At 47.3% G+C, this 22333-nt stretch overlaps 1 protein-coding gene and 1 long non-coding RNA gene across 2 annotated transcripts in view; both read right to left on the bottom strand.

Annotated features, from left to right (window-relative positions):
• Positions 1 to 7591, bottom strand: part of LOC146517749 (uncharacterized) — a 50105-nt gene extending 42514 nt beyond the window's left edge. Inside the window, exon 1 of the long non-coding RNA XR_014874213.1 lies at positions 420 to 7591. This is a non-coding gene — a long non-coding RNA (uncharacterized LOC146517749). The remainder of the gene's footprint in view (positions 1 to 419) is intronic.
• Positions 1 to 21934, bottom strand: part of dag1 (dystroglycan 1) — a 58671-nt gene extending 36737 nt beyond the window's left edge. The window contains exon 1 of the mRNA XM_085160393.1: positions 21410 to 21934. The gene's annotated coding sequence lies outside the window, so the exon portion shown is untranslated. The remainder of the gene's footprint in view (positions 1 to 21409) is intronic.
• Between the last annotated feature and the right edge of the window lie 399 nt (positions 21935 to 22333).

Below are 22333 nucleotides of genomic sequence, written 5' to 3'. Positions count from 1 at the left end.
TAGTGCAACCTTTAGAGGGAGTCATTCATCCAGGGCTGAGTAAACGTCTCAGGCTGCTCTTCTACAAGAAAACAGAGGCAAACAGCACACGGCGCAGCAGGTCTTAATTTGCTCGAATTTGCCAAACGATCTGTTTTTCAGAGGAATCATACAGACTGCACCATTAAAGTAATAACGAACAAACTTTCCTGCTGCACGCAGACTAAACAAAAGCACTCGCTGGACGCACGACGCCTTCTGGAGGCGGGGCTTTTACTGCAGAGGGACGACGGCTCTGCAGGTCAGCGACAACAACCTCGTTTTCTTTGGTTTCTACGGATCAGACGTTAAACAGCTGATGTCATCTAACATCTATTTTCAATTCAAATCACAACACAGAGAAAAACCCAACAATCACATGACCCCCTATAAACAAGCACTTTGGCGACAGTGGGAAGGAAAAACTCCCTTTTAACAGGAAGAAACCTCCGGCTGAGGGTCAGGATCTGCAGAGAAACGATGTGATGCTCGAGATATTTGCACTGAAGTTTACTTTGAGAAAGTCAAAGAAATTAATTTGTGATCACTATTAATAAGATCTTCTTGCTCTTATTTTGAAAGTTCAGTGGCTGAAGAAGAAGAAGAAACCTCCGGCTGAGGGTCAGGAGCTGCAGAGAAACGATGGGAGGCAACAAACAAAATGATTAAAAAACGTGTGATGCTCGAGATATTTGCACTGAAGTTTACTTTGAGAAAGTCAAAGAAAAGAGCTTCTTGCTCTTATTTTGAAAGTTCAGTGGCTGTCAGCTAGTTAAACCTGGTGACCAGCTAAGGGAGGTATTAACATATTTACCTGTAAACATACTTTGATGTACGAGGCTCTACTTTCTTTCTGGGTTAGTTAAAGCGGGTCAGGTACACGGTGGACTCCCAAACTGACGAGCCCTCGGGTGCTTCACGCCTCTGACAGGCTCCATTTAGCTCCGCACTGCAAACACGTCTCCTTCCTCCTCCACAAACATAAAACGGGCCCAATCTGGGTCAGCTGTGAGCAGGTACACGCCTGACGATACAGCTCTCGCTTCCACACACGCCGCAGTGACCTTCTTACTGCAGCAGCCACGGCGTTTCCTGTGCGTACGCCGTCGGTTTCCGCTCACACAGCATGTTTGTGTGGTTACCTGCATCAGTGTGCGATGAGTTTGCAGTGATAGGAATCTCCTCCCATCCCCAGCTGATGCAGGTCATCAATTCTCATCTCCGTGCCTGTCCTATCTGGCTTCCACTGCCGAGTTATAAATACACAGGCAACAGCGCAGACAGCCAGCCTGCTGCATACACGCTCATGTAAACCCCCGGGCTGTTCCCCTCCTCTCTCTTTATTTACACAAGTATTATTAGCCAAGCGTGCCGTGCATCGTTACTTACAGAACGAGCTGCACGCTTTTGCACCGAGAGACAATATAAAAATCTGCTTTTATTACCACACAGACCTGCAAACGCAGTGTCACTTTATATCAACAGATCTTTGACACTCCTATTATTACTCTTCTGCACTTCCCATAATGCCGTAGGGCATGCACAGAGGCAGAATGATGTTTCTGCAGCTTAACTCCTCCCCTTTTCTTTGTCTGTGGTTACATTATGTTAAATTGGCAACAATAACAGCTTCTGCTAGCAGCTCCTGTTTGCAGAGTTAAGGAGGTCACTTGGAAAGAGTTCTTTGCCAACAGCCGCTGATAGGTGAAGGACAAAGCATCGGCTCTCTTGTTGCATTGCAGCACCTTTGTGGGATACACATAAATACCAGGACCACGTTACAGATACCTGCTCAGTAACATCCAAAAATATGAATTTTCTTCACCAAAACTGGAGCTCAGATCCTGTTAGTACAGTGACCTCACAGCAGCCATATTATTGGTCAGATGATGTCATCAAAAATGCTCCAACAGCACAAACACAGACCAGAGGACCAGTTCAGGCGAAGCTAGCAGACCACCTGTGTCACCGTCCACCTGTAGGTCAAAGATGCCCATAAATACCAATTTATTCATTCAACCATGGATGGATGAACCAATCCGTGCCACAAACAACCCAAAGGATCAGAAATTAGAGTTGAGCTCAAATGTTTCAGTCGCCCAGCATCACACCAGCAACTGACACAACAACAGAAGACGACAACAACTTTATCCCATATTTGGGGAGTTGTTTCACTGAATATTCATGGAGACCTGAATAAACTGGAAAAACTGCTAAAAGTCAAACTGGTAACAGAAGCTTTAATATGAAGGTGGCCTCGATGTGCAAACATAACATAAGCTGTTAATGATCAGAGTGATTCAATTCAATTCAATTTTATTTATATAGCGCCAAATCACAACAAAAGTTGCCTCAAGGCGCTTCATAGATACAGAGAAAAACCCAACAATCATATGACCCCCTATGAGCAGCACTTTGGCGACAGTGGGAAGGAAAAACTCCCTTTTAACAGGAAGAAACCTCCAGCAGAACCAGGCTCAGGGAGGGGCGGGGCCATCTGCTGTGATTGGTTGGGGTGAGCGTATAAAGACAGGATAAAGACATGCTGTGGAAGAGAGACAGAGGTTAATAACAGATATGATTCAATGCAGAGAGGTCTGTTAATACATAGTGAGTGAGAAAGGTGACTGGAAAGGAAAAACTCAATGCATCATGGGAATCCCCCGGCAGCCTACATCTATTGCAGCATAACTAAGGGAGGATTCAGGGTCACCTGGTCCAGCCCTAACTATATGCTTTAGCAAAAAGGAAAGTTTGAAGCCTAATCTTGAAAGTAGAGATAGTGTCTGTCTCCTGAATCCAAACTGGAAGCTGGTTCCACAGAAGAGGGGCCTGAAAACTGAAGGCTCTGCCTCCCATTCTACTTTTAAATACTCTAGGAACAACAAGTAGGCCTGCAGAGCGAGAGCGAAGTGCTCTAATAGGGTGATATGGTACTACAAGGTCATTAAGATAAGATGGGGCCTGATTATGTGAGTGATGGAGACGAGCCAACATGCAGATGGCTTACCCAACAGAGCCTCCACCAAAGCTCGTGGAAATGAAGAGCTAAAATTATTACAATAACTATTTGATATGACTTGAATGTATAATCCTCTTTTTCTTATTTTTAAAGCTGCAAGCCAGCTAGCACCACTCCTTCCCATCATGCTTCCCTGTGTTCAGGTCACCGTTCGGTGCCATCCAGCTGTTTCAAGTCTCTCGTCCAACTCCAGCTCCACCGTCTTGGACTGCAGTGGACAACATTAGTCTCGTTCTGCTGTGCAGCCAAATCGAACCAGAACCTCTAACAGGTGGAGACTTGTTTCTGCTAGGAGAAGTCGCCAGCGCTCCCAGCAGCAGTCCAAGATGGTGGAGCTGGAGTTCATCCACCAAATGAGGAACTTATTCACAATATTTATTGGGAAACAAAGACAGCAAGCACATTTATCCAACCACCCAACCCTCCCGCCTCTGCGGCCCAGCGGGTTAGAGCTCGTTCGGTTTCTAGACAACATGAAGGAGGTGTTTTTAATGTTTCAGTGTATCCCAGAGAAATGTGAGTTGTGTCCAAAAACAACGAGAAATCAATCAAAAATCGACTTTTCTGTCAATCAAAGGCAGCAGGTCGTGATCAATAACATTTATTCATTTGTTCAATCTGCTGGAAGCTTTCGAGCAACTCATTCACTCCATCAGCCTGTCAGCGTGTTCCTGAGTCACTCACGAGTGCAGCTTGTTGTACTCTCGGCGACACGGCCAGAGCGCCGCTCGCTCGCCCGCTAACTCACATTTCTGCCAGCCGGTAATTTTTAATTTTTTTTCCAAAGGACATAATTCACTGCAGCCAGACGGTATCTTCGTCCACCTCCCTTCCCCTCGCTCGCTCCACGGTCACTGCAGACGTCTCAGCTTCGAGGCCCCATTCTTTATCTCCATGATAATAGCGGGCCACGGCTGATAGCCTTACAGCCCGAGCAATGTGACCTCCAACTGGCTGGCAGGGTTTTAAAGGCACCACGTTGTGGATTTTTATTTTTTCGCCAGGTTAAAGATGCCCCCCGTCTACTAAATTTATCTCAGCCCAATGGAGCGAGAGCCAGCTGATATTTATCACTCCATTTTTGTTTTTCCTCTCAGCGCCGGATGTTACGGACGCTACGCCGCGGACGAACTTGGGTAAATGTCGTGAGGAATCAAACCTGAAATCCCTCTAAACGACGAGAACACGCCATCGGCGCTGATACATCCATGACTGCACGCCGCTGACAGGTTAGAGGAGGTGTGAGAGCACAGCTCATCTCTGAAAACACCCGAATATTAACGAGGAAAAGAAAGACGGACTTGCAACACAAAGGCTCAAAACTCGGACGTGCAGGTAAAAACTAAAAAGAGACAATTCAAGGTTGGTAATTTGGTTATTCTGCTCTCCTGTCTCTACTTTGGTCTTTGGATCACATCAACAACTTCGGTCTTTGTGCAGCTTCTGTGTGAAGTGGAAAAAAAGCCTCTTTGATGCTAATCAGTCAATTAAAATGTGATCTTCTCTGCAGACTTTCGGCGTGCTTTGATTTAAGAGCACTGTGCCGCAGAAGGTTCTGTGAAGGTGACGTTGCACTTTTGTTATCAAAGAAATAAAAAGTAATAAGCGCCCACAAACAGGAGAAACTGATAACATTAAAGGGAAGGACGCGGAGAAGGCAGCGCCTGGCACTAACTGAGAGGTTGAAGGCTCGAGCCTGAACATCAGGAGATTTAGATGCTCCGCAGAAAAAAGGGTTTGTAATGGCAGCAGCTGAAGGCCTGACCGACTGACGTGGAGAAGATGGAATAACAGTAAAACACGAAGAAAGAGTCAAAACAAGAAACTCCAAAGAGCCGCAGAGTCTTAAATTAAATCACTGCATCTCCTGTACCAAAGGAAGAACGTGGGAGCAGGTCTATCAACGTCAATGCTTTCACATTCATTACTGGGCGAGTTTCCCGTCACACACTGGGTTAATCTACTGTGACGTCCTGAGCTTCCTGAGGGAGAACAGCAGGAAATGACTGAACTGATGTGTGCCAGAATCCACGTCGTTAGTTTTTTTGGCCACATTAAAACAATCGGAGCTCACCGGCCGCTCGATTCACCAGATCTGTCATTTCTGCCCAAAAGTAATGACCGAGTTGAAGGATCTGCCCATTGCAGAGGCACAAAAGGACTTTAAATGCTCCATGTGCTTGAGGACAGACTTTGAGACCAAAGGTTCGACTAACACTATGAATCCTCGTCTGTCTTTCGAATCATTTAAAGACCCCGAGCTCAAGCTCACCGATTCTTTACCGCAGGTTGGAACCTTTGCTCGAGTTCGAGCTCAAACATAGCGGCGACGGCCGAGCAGCCGGGCTCTCGAACGATGACTTCCTCAGTTCAAAGACATACGAGCTGGAGCCAGCTGCAATTTGCAGTCATTTGACTTAATTTTTTGGGCGGTGCTCTTTCTTTTTAAGCTTTGAATGATAAGAAAGTAGTTTTCTAAAACCTCAGCAGTTTGTTCAGGATGTAAAGGATGCTCGGCATGTTTGCTGGCAGACTAAATGCAGAGGTCTCACATTTCAGACACACGAGGTCGTGTCAAATACCTGCTGCTCAAACACAGCCAAAGTTTCTAATAATGACGTCACCTTCAGACAGATTAGCAGTTTTTTTCTACGCTTGGCTCTGCATGATGTCATCAAGGATGGATATTTGCATGTTTACAAGGTCAGACAGAGGATGAACTGATTGGCTGAATGACCAGGACGGGATAAAGAAGGATTATGTTGAACTATGAATCATGCAAAGTTGCTCTAGAAGAGTCCAAGAAGAAAACACGGAGGTGGAAATGAGTAATTTTAAAATGAGAGTAAATGTGCAGTCGGTGGGTTTGAAATCTGTGCCTTCATTTTGTTTGATCCCCCCCGTCCCCTCGTGTATTTACTTCAGGTGTTTGTGTTTGCAGATTGCCACGTGAGCAACAAAATGAAGCCTTTTTAAATCCAATCCAACTGAGCTGTATGCGTCTCTTTTTAATAAAAGGGAAAACCTAATTTCACAAAGAGTTTCTTAACTGTAGGTGACGGCTGCCTGCAGCTTGAAGAAAACAAGTCATAAAACTGCAGAGTGCTTCATAAAACAACGACGTTCACGCTGGCTTCATTCAAAGTCGGCAATTTGTGCCGTCTGCAAAGTTATTGGAGTGTAATTTGGGTTCAGTTACTTATAGTGTGACAGTTTGGAGGATCTGAGATATGAAGCTCGGCTTTCTTTAAGTCCTCTGCACACACGGGGCACGTATCGAGGATTTCACGCCAACCATTTGACTTTGTTTTATGCAAAATCCAGAAAATGAACATTTAGATAATGGCTAAAAATTTATGATTACGAGCGAAGGCACAAAAATGACAGTAAAACCTCCAAAAAACACACCAGCAATCACCTGGGACATTTCTGGAACCTTCAAAGTGCTTTAAGATCTCAGGAGAAACTAAACTTGAAGGCGCTCTGCCGTCATCTGCTCCGCGTTTAAGTCCTGAGACATCAGGTGGATATACGGCAGAGCTCCTCTTTAAGTTCACCTCAAACCAGGTGTTGAGCCTCTGCAGAGCCGGGCCTGTAATCAGCACAGCTCGGCTGGAATGATATGAATTCTGTTTGAACGTTCAGGATGAGCTCCACAACCCTGCACAGTGAAGCATGCAAACCCCCCCTCAAAGAAACCACGCAGACTTTTAAACGTTCTGCTTGTTTGTATGAACCCTTGCTTTTTGCTTGCCGTACTTAGCAGATATGTATGCATGAATAAAGTTCTGGCTCTTGGAGCAGATCTAATTTTACCAAGTGGAAAGAAAACTAATCAGCATCTGTTTTGCCCTCTTTAATTTAAAAGTAAAGACAAAGACGGGCTGCTGGGCTGCGCCGTGTTTGTTCGTAGAGCAGGAAGAGACGGCGAGGATTTTCTCTGAAGTGCAGTAATTCAACCGGAGCGTCCTCTCTCGACTCGTTGTTATTCTGAGATGCTAACACCCTCACTAGCACGGCCAATACATCCATTGTTTGCTCTGCGCTATCGGGATGTACAGGACTGCACTTCAAGAGACCCACTTCAGCCGGCAGAGAGAGAGAGGGGGAGTCATTAGGGCAGGAGCGAGCAGCTATCTCTGCATGCAGCAGTACGTCTGCTGCCGGCAATCCCTCCACACAGACAGCCGATTGTTGGATGTACAACATTCGCTGCTGTACGTGACGCTAAATATCACCGTTATCCTGAGGTCTGAACAGACTCTCACACTCATGTTTCTCCTCTCCAGTTTTATCCTTACCGGCTCCATCCCCCCAGCAACAGCTGTCGTTTACCTCAGTATAGGAATACCATCCCAGGATAATATTCCTGGGATGGTATGAGAGGGACTTTTTTGGGTTGTGAGTATCCACCACTGGTGACGCCAGGATATAGAGCTGGGCAATATAAGATTTTTCATATCACAATATGTTTTTTTCATTTCAGGCGATAACGATATATATCATGATATATATCACGATATATATCATGATATATATCACGATATATATTGTGATATATATCCTATCAACAAATATTGTTATTTGGCTTATATCGTGATATATATCGTGATATATATATCGTGATATATATATCACGATATATATCACGATATATATCACAATATATATCGTGATATATATCACGATATATATCACGATATAAGCCAAATAACAATATTTGTAAGATTTAAATGTGCCGTTGCTCACAAGTAAAATGTGAAATAATCAGCAGCTTGTTTTGGTTTAAATATTTATTTCCCATAATAAGTTCAACAGGGTAGATGTACTTAAGGAACATGAGACTTTTTCAGATAAATAAAGGCAAATATTGCAAACTACACAAAAGGCAGCCGCTAAAGCGTTTAAGTTTCAAAACAGAACAAACAAAACTACTAAATTGTCAATTCCACTTAGAAACAAAATATTAATTCTAGAAATAAATCTTAGTTTGTTTTACAGAAGAACAGACACAATTGACTAACTTTTGTCGATATCAAATAAACTGAGAACTAAAAGGAAATTCTCGATCTCTCCTTGTTGTATAGCTGAGCTTTTCAAACAGTTTTAACAGTTACTTTAGTCGACAAAAGCCGGATGACGATTTAGCGCTTCCAGTCAGAGATTGAGCATGCACCGCTTTATATTATTTCCAGACTTGCTTTCGGCACAATTTCCAGTGCGGCTACTCTGTTTTTGTCAGACTTGAAATAGCAGAAATACCTTCACACTACGGAGCTTCTGTGGCTCTTCCGTTCAACAATCTCTCCGGCGTTGGAACCATCATCTGTTTTCTCTTCGCTAACCTTCGGTCACGCTCTCGGTTGATTTTTCTCTAGTCGGCACACTCATTTCCTCCATTACCCGGGCGGCACGGCGGCTGGCTGCTTCCCAAACAAATACACATGTGCGGTACGTAACAAGTCACGTGACGTGACGCTGCGGCTGTGATTGGTTCGGCTCTGCGCTACTTAATTTGGATTGGCTGTTCTTCTTTTTTTTTAAGAGGACAAGAGCGGTGAGGTCTATCGCAATAGTTTAATTTTTCTATCGAGAAAAAGTTATTTCGCAGTACACATCGTTATCGTTCTATCGCCCAGCTCTACCAGGACACAAAAACATTGAGTCTGAACCTGACGCAGAAGCCGGATGGGCCCGGTTCTGCTCATTTCCTGCTTTGCGTTTTTATTCTTGGACTCTCCTAGAGCAGCTTTGCATGAGTCACCACTCAAAATAATCCTTCTTTGGTTTATACTGAGTGTCAGTGCAGGCGTTTTAGCTCCACCTCTTTCAGTCAACTTTCTTCTTGTAGGTGTGTAGAAGGAAACAGGTGAAATTTGAATTCATAAGTACAGATAACTCTTAAAATTCAGAGCAATCCTTTTAGATAAGACATCGTTAACTTGAGCAGTAAAGCGTAAACAATGGACCAAGAAATGTGACAGTCGAGACCTCTGTGTTATGAGCAAACAGAGTGTTTAAACTCTGAATGATTAATAAGTGCCACGATAACTTCACATACTCGAGTGGGACACTCCTTCCCAAATACGACTGGCTCCGTCTCCGATTCTCTGAACTGGAGGAAACCAAAAGGACGATGAGAAACATCTCATCCTGAACAAAGGTCGTGACTTCAGGCAATTAAAAACAAGTTGAGAAGATGCAGATTGACAGTAAAGGCACCATTTAATACCAACATCACATCACATGATGGAGAACAGGTTTCATAAACCCAACCTTACAGACAAAGAGAGACCATAACATCTACAAGCAGCTGGACCGCCCTCATTTCCTGTCGTCAGCAGAGATCATCATCCTGAAGCTAACCTTTGCGCTCGATGTGTACAAATCAAGCGCAACTCTTTCCTTTACAGTTTTCTAACTTTCTAAAAGCTCCGACGTGTTGTTTGGTTCACTTTGATTCAAGATGAATAAAAGAGTCTTCGGGTTGCGTCGTCTCGGACTCCGTGCCTCAATTTCGACCACATCAAGCAGCAGACAGAAGTCATCATCATCCTGAACTTTATTCAGGCCTCAACAAATGTGAGAACCCAATAAACCGAGACGTCAGCCCCGGTTTATCCCGCCGCCGGCCGCATCTTCAGACATATTTGAGTTTGAACTCCTGCAAAGGTTTCAGCCTCCAATAAAAGTCTTCAGATGATTCTTAGATCTGATAAACTGCTTTAAACTTTCTCTGAAAGTCGGCAAGATGTGAGGCGTCGATAAGACTCCGCCGCCACATCGCGAACAGCGGGGAGTTTGGGTGTGAGCTCCACCTGCAGTCTGTTTGCCCTTGAAGGCGATCGGCCAATCAGAGTCCAACGCTCTGAAGCGGCAGCGACGTCAACAATACCGTCCTCCTGAGGTCCGCAGCGCCGGAAGGATGCTCAAAGGCAATAATCTGCTCCCTCGTGTAATTTTCCTCGACTCACCCATCCTCCTGCTGTCACCACCTCCACCCATCCTCCACCTCTGTGCTCATTTTCTCTGCCGCTCTCACGCCACGGCTTTCCATTAACCCCATTTCTCTCGCCGTCTCACCCTCCGCCGTGCCTTTCTGCAGTCCTAATAAATCAGCTCATCCCATTACTACATCCACTGTCATTCCCAAATTCCTCCTCCCTCCCCGCCCCCCGCCAACAAACACGCCGAGCGCGTGCACCGCCACCGCGGCGTCTCCAGGACGTGAATCATCAGAGCGAGGTGGCAGACGGCAGCGCTCGTCCCCTGAATGACTGCCTGTCATAAAAGACAGATTGACGGATGAATGGGTGGAGAGAATAAACAGCTTGATGGGTGGATGAGTGTGTGGATAGACGGGAGGGTGGGTGGATGAAAAGGAGGGCGAATAACTGGATGAATGGGTGAGTCATGACATCCTGATCCGTTACACAAATCTGCAAATAGGCTCGGAGATGAGCATTCATCCGCCGTGACACATTTCATGTTTACTTCCTGCTGCAGAAATGCGAAGCACTCCTTTAACAGAGCTGGAAGCTTCTGGATGTATCTGAAACTCAATGTCTCCGCAGTCGCCGCCAAATTTGTGTTTATCACACAAGTGGATTATCCAGGAAATATCAGGCAGCGGTGGCGGCGTTCACTGGCGGAGACGCGCAAAAGCAGATTGTAAAGAATCGACGAACCTGATAAAGTTAAAACAATTTAGCCAAAAATATTACTGATGAACTTTGAAGCCATTCAGTCACTGGTTTCAGACCAACACCTGGTCTTCATCACAGGCTGCCGCCGTGTCACGCACATGTGACGGTGGAACTGCGATGGACGCCGATGTGCAACATCGAGGGTTCGCCTTCCTGGTTAATCCATCCACAGGTCCTGGTCTGCCCTTAGGGTCCCAGTTGGACATCCCCGAAACGACCCCCATGGGAGGTCCTGCTGACCCCCCACAGCTGGATCTGTTTGATGTGGAGGAGGAGCCTCCTCACCTCAGAGGCTGAGCCCAGACGCCCTGCAGAGGAAGCTCAAGCTTCTAACTTCGACCTTCTGCTTTTGGCGTGGCACCGCCGTGCACCTCTCATTGTTCAGATGCATATTTTAAAGCTTTTAGGGGGGCGCAGAGAGCCGACAGCAGTGTGGTCACACCTGTTGGGGTGCAGACTGACACCACAGTCCAGATGTTTAATACAATCTGTGGAAACGTTAGGAATTACCCATCACGCCTGTGACGTGAGTTTACCGTTTTATCTTTTAGTTATAATCTTTGTGTTTGATACCCATCAGTAGAAAAGCTGGTGGCTTTCCTCACATCAGCCTCATTTGTGAATATTAAAGATGTTTAATGCGCACTAATGACTGCAGCCTGCACTGCTGTCGTTTGTGCAGCCGAGCTGAGAGCTTTTGTTCTCCGAGTGTTTTTAACTCCGGTATTGTTGCCAAGAATAAATCTGACTTTACTGTGATTGTTGATCAGAGAGAAGAAGCCATCATCAGGATCTGAGGAGCTTAATCTGATTATCTGAGAGAAATAATTGAGTCTCAAGCATAATAACCATTAACTGCAGCACTAACGCACTAATAGCAATAATGCTGAAGTGATTATTAAGAACAACCAGCAACAGATTTTTTCAGTTTTCTCTGCTGAGAGTTGAACATTTCCAGGAGTTTGTAGCCAATTAACTGACATGTTCATCCAAACGTCGCTGCAACTGAAGAATTGATCACAGAACACGCAAACAGACGTTTAAATGCTGCGTCTTTCTTCTCCTCCTGCAAGAATGCATCTCTGCAGTCTGCAGTCTTTACTCCTGCGTGTGTGCATGCATGTATGCAAGTGTGCACACATTTGAATTCACGCCAGTAAACTAGAAGTGGGAATCACCATACATCCCACGATACGATATTATTGCAATTTTTTAAAAATATTTTGCGATATTCAGATTCTGTACATAAAGGTAAACTTTATCAATCATCATTTTCTCTAATATCAAAGTCTCACACTCAGTCTTTCTCTCATTTCAGTTTGATTGTTGACAAACTGAACGGTTTGTATTACAGTCTAGTCCAACTTAACTGAATCAACCATCTGGTACAATTATAGCTATTCTGAACTATGCAGTTTATGAAAACTATGCAGCCCCTTCAGCAACTGAAGAATTTGAAAGTAAATTAAAACAAAATATAATTTTACATGAAATAAAAAAGTTTTAAACTTAATTAAAATAAAACATGTCTTAAATTAAAATAAGTAAACTGTCATGTTTATTAAACACATTTGGACAGTGAAGGAATGTCAGGATTCTTGCTCAGAAAAAGGATCAACATGCTCTGAAGTCAGAGCACAAAAACCTTTTTGTAACAAAGTATCGATTTCTGCTGTCCCTGTATCCATACATTATTAGAAACAAAATATCACCATGCTACACAGTATCCATTTTTTCCCCACCCCTACAGTAAAGTCACCTATTCAGAAACCAACTGCACAAAACACACACACACACACACACACACACACAGACACACACACACACACACACACACACACACACACACACACACACACACACACACACACACACACACACACACACAGACACACACAGAGGGGCAGGTGTGAAGCCGGCCGGGTGGTGTTTGACTGTTAGATTTAACATGTCAGCTTCTCTCACGTCTCATTTCCTCGGCCGGCTGTATTTGTCTGTCGCTGATGCTTTAAAAGCTCCGGGCCAGGTGGAAGGGCCGAGCTGTCTGCCTGAGTCAACAACACACACACGCACACACACACACACACACCTTTTAAACTAAAGCCAAAATTTGAGGTGTAATCAGACTAATTTAATTGAAGTCGGCGACCTCGATGAAGGGAAACGGTCGCGCTGAGAGTCGCGTTGTGTCATTAGCTCATCATTAATCATGCATCAGTGTGTAATCAGCATCTTGCTGCTGTAACTCGCAGAGGTGGAGCTCATTTCTAAATCTTTATTCGGGGATGGAGCTAATGATCGTTTCCATTATGGATGACTCTCCTGGTTGTTTGATCAATGAATCCCTGATCGGTGTGGAGCAACACGCCACAGTCAGAGCTCGGCGTGTCGCTCTGATGTTGTTTTTAAAATCAAACCCCCCCCAAAAAAAGAGAAATTGTGCGACTAGACGTTTGTTTCCCATCTCAAGAAAAAAGAAAAGAGCTGACATTTTAAAAGCAGGCCAGCTCCTTTTGTGTCCAAAATATTAATTTTGTGCAGCTTTCATATTAATACAAAAAAAGCTCTGAGAGGGAGCACAGCAGAAAAAAAAGAGCAGCATAAATCCATCAGAGGAAATGTGTTTCCACCGCCGGAGACAAATGTGAAAAATGCTGCTTTTCCTCTTCATGTGTCATTTCTTTGCTTCCCGAGTCTCTTTCACTTCCACACTTGCACCACACTCATTAATTTTTAATAATAAAGCATGCAAATCGTCTCCAAAGCAGCAGCACATGCCTGATAACAGGCTCTTTTTTAACACGCGAGATAAGCAAACAAGCGCTTATCTTCTTTTATTTCGGCGCATTGCTATCACAGACATCGTCAACAAAGTAAAACAGTTCATTCAAACATTTGTGTCTGTTTGGCACTTTTATGCCCCCCCAGCTAACGGGCAGCACTCCATGGCGGAAGCTGGATTCCTGAAGCAACGTGTCCACACATGTGAGTCTGTTTCCAGCACCTCGCTAAGATCTACTGCACGTCATGAAACCGCAGCCTGAGAATGGAAACCTGACCGATGTCGCTCCAAGAAACAGAAAATCTGAAGATCAGCGGCAGAGAAGAAGAAACGCTTTTATTAAACTCAACTTTCATCGTTGGACAGCAGTGCTGGGGAAACATCCACCAGGTGGCGTCCCATCCATGGTTGGGTTACAATCCCCTGTTTTCACTGATGTTTTCCAGCCTGAATGAGAAACTCTGACGTCTCACTGATGCTCTGTGATCAGGGCGAGTGGACAGACCACAAACTACACTAAACTTCTCACGTTTCCCATGAAAGTGTTTCTGACGGTTTCATCTGAAATGGAACATCTTCTACTTTCTGAACACGTGCTGATTTAGCATGAGGCTAAAACCAGACCGAACACCTGAAAATCGCGATCTCGATTCATACTTATGTGCGATCTCATTTCCAAATGACAACGATTTAAAAAAAAGAAAAAAAAGACGACGATTGTACCACATTTTGATCCGGGACGTACTCTGCATGAAAACAAGCGCTCACTCTTCCTGCTCAACAAGTGACGAGGGCGGAGCCTTATACCACGTGATACAGAAGCTAGCTGCTAAAATTAGCAGGAAAAAACAACGGAGAGCACGTCAGGGATGACGAGAAAGTGACAGGAGAAAATCCGTCCCGGTCAACCACCCAAACATCAATAACGGGAACCTTATACAGCGCTTCCCTATACCCGTCGAACTCCCGCAGGCACAAAGAAATTACGGAGGCTATCACTTATCACCTGACCAAAGATATGGCTCCATCAACACTGTGCAAAACGAGGGATTTAGGAAAATGATCAACACGCTAGACAAACGCTACACAGTGCCGTCCCGCAACTATTTTTCTATTGTTGCGCTACCTGCTCTATACACGCAGTGTCGAGCAACGGTGGAGACGCAATTTCAAGCAGTACAACATTTTGCGGCAACGACAAAACGTGAGACATTTGTTGTTTTTATGTTTATTTATTGTTTTTTTGTTCAGTCTCAACTGTTACGAAGTTGATGTGCAGTTAATAAGTGCAATAAATATTTATACTGGAAAAGAAAATCGTGAGAGAATCGTGATCTCAATTCTAAGCAAAAAAATCGTGATTCTCATTTTATGCAAAATCGTGCAGCCCTAACTGGAAGCTTCTGTTTGGACGACAAACTGTATCTCAAATATTACACATAGTGGGTGTTAACCACAGAGTGCTGAGTTTATGAGTGTAGACTGTATATAGTAAACATGTGTGGACTGTATAAAGTCATATTCTGAATGTTGATTTGTAAATACTGGAATATAAAATAAGGGGCGGGAACAGAAAAAGTGTAAACTTCTGCTAAACATTGTGTATTTCATGAAAACTCGATGTTTTTAAGTTAAGTTAAGTTTTCAGTTATGTTTACATGTTGGAAATAAAATTATTCCATCCATCCTATGAAAGGATTGGACGCTCCAGATGGGTCAGCACTGAGGGAAGACAGGAAGTGACCCACAAATATTCAATATCACATAAATTCTGAGTCCATGTGCATCTGTCCAGTTAATATTGAAGCATTAACCTTTGACCTGTGTGGGCTAAAGGTCCGCATCTCCCACACTCTTCTTTCTTTATGGATTTAAAAACTGCTCAACATGAACGCGCTGTGAAACTGTCCGGTATCTCATGTAAACTGGTGTTTCCTGTTGACATCCACATACACGATGATCCTCGCAGCCTTTAAGACTTCTCATCAGTTTGGAGAAAAACAGCAAATCTATCGAGTTTCAGACTTTATTTCTTCTGCTCTGTGAAACAAAAAGCAGCCCCAACCCCAGCCGGGTCGAGCTGATGGTTACAAAACGCTTGGCCCAGCAAATCAAACGGCACCACCCAGGCTCCGGTCGCTCTATCTGCTCGCCGCTGGAAGCATTTCAGCTAATCAGACTCCATCTCGACGGTGAAAATCACGCAGCAGCGTGCGGCCGCTGTGTCGACACCGATTTCGAATCACAATTAGGTCCTCTCCCGGCACCGAGGGTTCTGGCACGGCGGAGGAATTCCTCCATGGTTGACCGGACAACTTGGAGCGCCATTTGGCTCCGTGTCCAGAAGGCTAACCAGCCAAAACAGGGGGGCTAATAAAAGCGCCCACTGATAAGCAGTTAATGCTCCAGAACTAATTACTGAACTGCCACCCTGTTTTCTCTCCTCCCAAATCAGAAGTGTGACACAGCACACACGGGGAGGGGGGATATCTGCTGCTGCCACGGCAACCGGGCAAACAGAAGGAAGTAAGGAGCTGATTCTGACCTCTGATGTTCATGAGGCACGTCGGCAGCTGATCCAAACGCTCCACAGGTACGAGCGCCGAGGCGGCACTACAAGATCGACCTCTGCCCCCTGCTGAGCTCTAAAACGGATCCATATCAGCAACTACAGCCCCGAGCGCCGCGCTGAGCATCGCTCAATGACCGGCTCTGCTTTCCTCTGCAGCAGCAGCCGACGTCAGATTTGCAAGAAGCTGCCACCGTGCATCCGCAGAGCCGCACGTGCACGTGACAACCAGGCTTCAGGGGACAATTTACTCACCTGTGGACGTCTGCCACTCATTTACAACTAAAGCTCTGAAAGATAAGGCTCATCGATTCCACGCCACGCTTTGCTTTGTTTGCAAAACTGCAAATCGACCGAAAGCAAATAAGAAAAGCAGGAAATTAACGTGAGCTGTGGCAGATCGTGGGGGGGGGGACGCAGGGCTTAAGTGAAGCTGCAGTAACAAACAAGATCGTCACCAGCCAAGTGTGACCTGACTACGATGTGAGGTCGTAGTCAGGTCCAACCCCGAGGTGGTGGCTGTAGCGTGGGAGGAGGGGTGGCCGCCCCAAGTGAAGGACTTTAAGCATCTACAGCATCTCTGCTGTAGCAATGCGCCACGGCGAAGCGAGAGCAGAGTGCGAAGGCAGTCCTACGCTGATCTATGAGCACAAGCTTTGGGCAGCTCCTCCCCCTGAGGGGGGCGTCCTCCTCATTTAGGACGGTGGAGGATTCTTCCTGTTGCCAGGTCAACAAGGCCCTCGCTTCAAGCATGTGTGACATTAGTCAGCGAGCATCCGCACAGATGAGCTCGCCGTGGACGGACGAACGAGTTCTCCTGCCACCATCGCCCCACCGCAGCTCCTCTCTGATGATATTAGAGGCATCAGGATCGATTAATCCTGCGAGCAGGAAATAAAATGACTTCCAGCCGAACTCCAGCAACTCCAGTGCTGATTATTTAAAGCTGACAGGTGTTGATTGGGGTGTTGATGCGATTCCGAGCGAGCGTTCGGAAATATCCAAAAGTGTTAAGTCGACTCGAATGGCTGTGAACGTTTACAGTCACCGACACACGTTTTCTCGCTCTGCGGCTGAAATTAACCACAATGATCTTCCGTCCGTGGGAATTTCAGCAGCTGAAGACGGAGGAAACTCCCCGTGAGCCCTGACAGACTGACGGGATCTGCATTGAACGCCGTAAGCCCGATGAAGCGCTTACGCCGGATGAAAGCTGTGACTGTTAATGACAAAGGAAGCAGCTGGAGACGAAGCAGCGGGCCTGTTGGGTTGCAGGCCGGTGTCTGAAACCAGCAGCGCTCGGCCGCTTCGCACCCCTCGATCTGCTCGCCGACCGAAGCCCCGTTGTTATCTCAGGCTAAGAATAGCCCTCGCCGTCCCACGCCTCCTAAAGCCCGCGAGGCTCTTTAAACATCTCATGACCGTTTTATTTTCGAGTTCTGACAAACGCGCGTCGACAAGTGGTGTTCGAGTCGTGGCGAGAGCGTGACTCACAGCGACAGAAGGGGAGTCAGCTGTGGGCACAGGAACACTCGGGATGCCTCATCCCCCTATTTTAGCCCACGAGAGCTCAGGAGGAGGGAACGCGCCTAAAGGATCTCAAGCTCATCTCCGACGTGATAGAGCGGGCTTATTCCACAGCGTGCAAGCGTTTTCTTTAGCTTCAACCCAAAGCTTCAAAAATAGAAAAATTTCCTTCTCGTAACCCAAAAGTTTGAAAAGCAGGGAGCCAAAGATTAGACTCATCATCCTGTAGATGCACAAGGCTTTTCATAACACGAGAACTCGATCCTATTTTGGATGATATTGATTTCAGAGATGGGGACTCGCTCAGACAGAAGAAACGCTGCGAGAGGAGGAAGGGGAGGAAGGGGAGTGTGGCCGACTCTGTTTGGCTGAACCACTGCTGCTGTCAGATTTACAGAAACAAAGACGAAAAGCCTGCGAGGTTTATCTTTGCATAAACGTCCCGTGCACCGCCGCGCCGGGCAGCTGCGACGCAGGAGGGGGTCGTAAAGCAGTCAGGAGCTCCTGCAGTGGACGACTTATAAATAAAAATAAGAGATGGCCCCACTCAGAGCTGTTATGAAGGAGAAGCTATCCAGAGAGGCTGAAGCGGCTGTAAACATGTTTATTCCCCCTGTAAAGTCGGACGTTTTCACACGGGAGGCCACGGAGACGGGCTCGCTGCAGGAGAGCGTTAGAGGAACTGCGGTTTGCACACCGCCTTCATTTCTCTGCTCCAGAGGTTGCCCCTTGGTCTGAAGTTACTCAGCACATTAGTGCTTATGTAAGCATTGTGGGGGGGGGGGGGGGGTAGAGCCCCAAACTCAAAGTGGAATTCCAGGGTTTCCTTTCCAAACCTCACAGACTGGCCAGCAGGCTTTGTTTCAGTGGGCCAGCCCACAGCAGGCCAACCACGAAGCTGCCCCACATCTATCAGACTCATCATCGAGCAGCTCCGAGAGGTCATTCAAGCCCAAAGAGCGTCTGTAACAAAGGCTGGGGGGCAAACGCTCGCCCTTACGGGTCAGCGCAGAGACAATGTGACGAGGAGCAGCCGGAGAGCAGGAAGGCATCTTTCCCCCGATGCTGACAGAGACGTCAAGACGTTTCTCACCTCGCCGTGCCGCTGCAGCTCTCCGACAGACCGATGACGGCTCAGAGTGCGAGTGGCGTCTCATCAGAAGATGAGATGAGGTTATTTACTTCAGCTGCCGGAGCACTGATCTGCTCTTTAGAGCTCGGGGACAGTTTGGCCTTTTTTCATGTGAACATCTGACTGCGTTTGAAACAACTCAGCACCAGGAGTCCACATCTGGACCTGACAAGCAGCAGGTCACTGGTCAGCATCTACGACCTCTTTTAAAGTTAAACCAAACCCGACAGCAGCCGAATCACTGATAACCCAACCCCAGCAACTCCCCTCCTACAGGAGCAACACGGGCAAGCAGCCACACCCCCACAGGAAAACTGCTGACATCAGCTTCCTGTAGATAAACATGCCTGTGGCGCTCCTGTGAGCCAGAAACAGTCTGGGGTGCGAATCCCAAACAACCAGAGCCCAGGACCAAAGGAACGACGTTACTCCCACACGGGCATCACCCCGCCCTCCCTCAGCTCTCCTGGGGAGACGCGGAGGCGTTCTCAGGCCAGAAACACGGGAACTCCACCCTTCGAAGGTGGAGAACCACGGCCAGCTTCTGCATCTTCACAGATACGTCCACGTTTCTACTACTTCATCTTCATGTTTGAAAGAGGAAACAAATCAAGTATTAAACCTGATGAAGTCATGACACACAGCACCCCCCCCCCCCTCCCTGTAGTGTGGCGGTGCTACAGAAATCCAACTGAAGCCTTTCCACAGAGAAAACGTTCAATATTCCCACTTTTCTTTGTCCAGTACGATGGTGAGCAGCTGTTAAACTGCTAAACAAAACAAGACATTTAAAAATGTGACTGAGCTCAGTCAGCATCTAACAGACACACGAGCAGGCTGAAAGGCTGCCATCACCCACAGTCAGGCCCACCGCAGAACCCATCACCCACTCACATCATTGCATTTTGTTTACTAGCATGGCGACGTGTCAGTGAACGCCTCGTTTTTGTGTATCGACGTCTGAAACATGTATCTGATCATCGCCTAATAAGACGACTTTCATCCACAGTGTCCACAAAACGGCCTCACGTGGAAGGAAAGCAGCAAACGATGGGCACACACACACTTTCACAGCTGGACGTCAGAGTCAGCACACACACACACACACACACAGAGTGAACAAATTAACAGTCCGGTGTAGAAACACACACACTCATCGCCACCATGACGCTGATCAGCTCGGGCTCTCAGACGGAAACAAACATTGTTCTCAGTGTGAAGGATTAAAGTCAGCATGTGTACAAAACACACCACACACACACACACACACACACACACACACACACACACACACACAGTGTGCTCAGCTGCAGCTCTGCTGATTTACGTCACTGAAGCCTCGACAGAATAGAAGAGAACAGGATCCATGGTGATGTACTGAGGAGGTATTGATCTACTTCCATTGGTGGTAATAGGAAAACAGGTGGACCTCCAGGCCTGCTCCTGCTTCAGACAGAGAGTAATAGCACCCACGGGACGCTCAAAACCCCCCAAATTACCCATTACCGAACAGCACAGCCCCTTCATTTATTTAGGGCCCGTGAAGCAGAGGGGCCACATTACTTTGAAGAAAAAACCATGAAGAAAGCTGAGAGTGAAGAAGTTGAACAGATAACTGGAGCAGATCAGAGGTCAGCAGGATCAGCAGAGTGTCTGAAATGAACCCGCTGTGCACGGAGCGCAGAGCCCGCGCCGCTCGGGGTCCAGCAGCAGCGCGCGGACGCGCTCCTGCTCCGCTGGCGTGAAGCAGCCAATCACGTCCTGTGGTTAAAACCTCTGCACGCAATTCACGAAAACCGCAGCTACTGATCAGCTCGGACCAGAAGACCGTTCACCGGTGAGAAAATGACGTCATGGAAGCGCCACTTTTTAGATATAAAGCGAAAATATTCAGTTTTCAGGAGGAAATTTCTGCTTTCATAAGGACGTGAATATTAACAGACTGATTGATGAGTCCAGCAACACTGAACCGGAGCAGTGTGTGAGCCCCCCTCACTCCCCCTCCCCCCGCCGTCCCCCGGTCAGAGGAGACGTCCCCGCGCCGCGGCAGACTGTCAAACGTCTCCATGGCGAAGAGGACGTGAGAGGAATGATGAAGAGTCGGGCGAAAACACCCTGCGGTGCGCACCTTCCTCACCTCTCCCCCCGCTGCTCACCCCGCAGTCCCGAGGAGCTGCTGATGAGGTGGAGGTTTGCGTCCACGCCGCCCGGCACGTTTTCACGCGCCTGGTGCACTTCGGCCAACTTCCAGCCCAGCAGAGAGAGAGAGAGAACCCGGGGAGGGTGCAGGGGAGCCCGGGGGAGCCGGCGGGTCAGCGAGCCGCTCAGCCTCCGTCCGAGTGTCCGAGGAACGCTGCGCCTGACTGCCGCGCCGTGTCCGCGTCAGGGGCAGCGTTCCTCACATGACGCCTAAAATGAGCCCGACTGTGACCGAGAGGCGTTTTAGAAAGAGGCGCCCCCCCAACCCCCGAATTAAAAAGCACCTGTTCGGTTCTGAAGCCCGAGCCGCGGACACGGAGGACACGCGGGGCTCCGGGGCGTGCTGGAGCCGACGCGCTCCGAACGCACCGATATTCACACTTAAAAACACCGGAAGCACCGGCGGGAAGCCGAGCCGCCGCGCGGTGACGCACAGAGCCGAGAACACACTGACCGTGAGCGCTGCTGCGGGTCCGGGTCCTCCCGATATTAATCCCGCTTCCCTCTCCGCTGCTGCCGCCGCGGTCACACCGGAGCTGGTGGCGGAGGAGGCGACGGGGAGCTCCGGTTACCTCCTTCCTGTTCACTCCGGAGTGCAGCGGACGAACCGGGCCGTGTGTCGGCGTCAGATCTCCAAAGTTGCACACGAAGCAGAGGCGGATGTCCGTAAAGCTCCGAGTGGAACACCGCCGGAGCTGAGGGAGGCACGGCAGCTGGAAAAATCCGAGGAACCGAGAAGAGCTGAGAGCCACCGGAAAAGCACAAGACGGAAATCGCACCGCTGTGCGCGGAGCTCAGAAGCCGCAGAGCACCAAACCCGGCGGTAGAAGTTCTGCTGCCACCGCGGGTCTCCGAGTCCCGCACTCCCGACGTCCTCCTCACAAATGTCCGCTACCCAGCCTGAAGGATGAATTTCCACCCGGAGGAGGAGGAGTGAAGAGAGAGGGAGGGAGGGCAGTGTCTCGCATTCTCTGAATTACTCCACCCTCCAAGCTGCCCCCACCCTCCCCTCAGCGCCGCCACCTCTCCACCAGTGGCCTGCGCGCGGGGGCAGCACTTATTATTATTATTCTGTGTTTTATAATTAGTTCTTTAGTTTTCAAGCCAAATGTGTGTGTGACACAAATCTACCAGACAAATACACCCGACAGGAACTGGATTTCAAAATAAAATACAGAATATAAAAGTTTGTTTGCATTTCATTTTTCAAACAGTTATTAATCAGTAAAATTACAGATCAGTCAAAGGATGAAGTACAGCATCCAAATAAATTAAGATCTGCGAGTCTAGTGAACTTAATTCAAACATCCAATAGTTAAAAACGTGCGGAAACACATCAAATATAGGACAGAACAAGAAAAAATAGAAATGTACAACA

Source organism: Neolamprologus multifasciatus, chromosome 5, assembly GCF_963576455.1.
Source record: "Neolamprologus multifasciatus chromosome 5, fNeoMul1.2, whole genome shotgun sequence".
NCBI lineage: Eukaryota > Metazoa > Chordata > Actinopteri > Cichliformes > Cichlidae > Neolamprologus > Neolamprologus multifasciatus.
The sequence above is the reverse complement of the archived record's forward strand: the minus strand, read 5'-3'. Positions and strand labels throughout refer to the sequence as shown.